A 1,751-nucleotide genomic window follows, 5' to 3' on the forward strand; every position below is an offset into this window, starting at 1 on the left:
CACCAACAAACAGGGGATACATGTCACAGCTACAAACATAAAGAAGTGGCAGGGCCTAAGTCTTCCCTTCTTGCTTTAAAACAAGCTCCTGGGATGTTCTATTTGAAAACACAGCAACTTCCAAAAACATCATGCAGCAGACTCCAAAATAAACCGAGGTGTCTCTCCTGGCATCTTCTTTAACCCTATTATCCCTGCTCTATAAGGATCGAGTCATCCGAGGGTTGCATGGGAGATAAAGCCAGGCAAAAGTTGGGTTGGGGTGAAAATGTGAAGTGCAGAGAGAATCCTTTTGCTCTGGAAGTGAAGACTTGCAAAATGAAGCAAGCATTGCCATGTTATACATGCAGGGTATCCCAGCAAGCGTAGAGCTTCCAGCCACCCTGACCTGCTCTGAACCCACAGCACTGTGCCAATATCCTACTGAGGGTTACATATACCAAGATCATTAAGAAAAATGAAATAAAAGAATTGGCTCCAATTGAAATACTTGCCAATGTCATCACTGCTAAGGGAAAATATTACGTGGCCCTAACTTGTTTTCCTAAGCTTCGAAGACTTAGAAAAACAAATAATTCTGGTGATCAGCAGAGTTCCATCACTTGCAGATCCCTGGGCCAAGAGCAAAGATGCACCAAAAAGTTATCAACAGATTAATACATCTAGCTGCTATGCATCATGTTCCGTAGCATGCCAGCAGTTTCAGAACTGCAGCACCCTCGGGGAAATTGAACCCCAAGGACCTGTGTCAGGCCCAGCTGGACTGAGCTGTGGGGATAAACTGGACCTCAGCCCCATTCTCCTGTGGTGCCCAAGGTTCTTGAGTTGTTACAGCCCAGCTGTCATGGCTGCAAAGCAGTCATGCTGACATTTCACACCCCATATCCGTGTTTAAAGCAAGCAGACTGCTCCTCAGAAGCAGAAAAAGAAAAAAAAAAAACTGTACGTGTCCAGGCTTTGTACTGAGATTAAGATTCCTACAACTTGTAGCCTGCTTGCTCCTACCTGTCTTTATGGTTGTGATCGTTGAGTTACGGCTGCACAACCACATAACACACATCAAAAATGCCAACTATCACATGCTCATGGGCTTGGCTGTGTGCTTCATGTTTCTGGAAGCCAAGCCAGGGAAGACATGGAGCATGCCAAGTTCAAAGTAAACAGCAGAGAGACCAGCGAGGCCACCTCCTGCTGCTGGGAACGGCCCTGTGATTTCTTCCTGTTTGTCCCAGTTCTTCACGGTCTGCTCCTTACAGGATGAAGACTTCTTTATACAATAGCCAGTGCAAGACATGGTTCCAGACAAGGGACAAAGTAAGAGGCAGTAAAACATCAGCATTAGTATGTCTTCTGCACAAAGGCTTGATAACAAGGGAGAGAGAAATCACCCCCAAGCTTGAATCGCCACACCAAAAACCCTCAAATGATTACACTGCCTTTCAGTATGTCACTGACATGATGAGAAGCTACAGGTCACCTTCAGGATTTGAACCTTTGGTTCCATGCATCAAATTGCACTTCAAGACAAAAACTCCATTAGATGCACAAAGCAACAGAGTTCTGGTCCCTAAGCTAACTGGGAGTACTGGGAAGTACAATATGAATGTAATATATCTGTAACGCAATCTCAAAAATAATTAACTACTGAAGAGTCATTACAGAAGAATCTTCTCATCTATCACACAATACAAAGGGGAAGGAAACGTATCACCTTTTTCCAGAATCTCAAATGAAGGACAGGGGAGAAAAAA

This window comes from Meleagris gallopavo, chromosome 8 (genome assembly GCF_000146605.3).
Source record: "Meleagris gallopavo isolate NT-WF06-2002-E0010 breed Aviagen turkey brand Nicholas breeding stock chromosome 8, Turkey_5.1, whole genome shotgun sequence".
Lineage (NCBI taxonomy): Eukaryota > Metazoa > Chordata > Aves > Galliformes > Phasianidae > Meleagris > Meleagris gallopavo.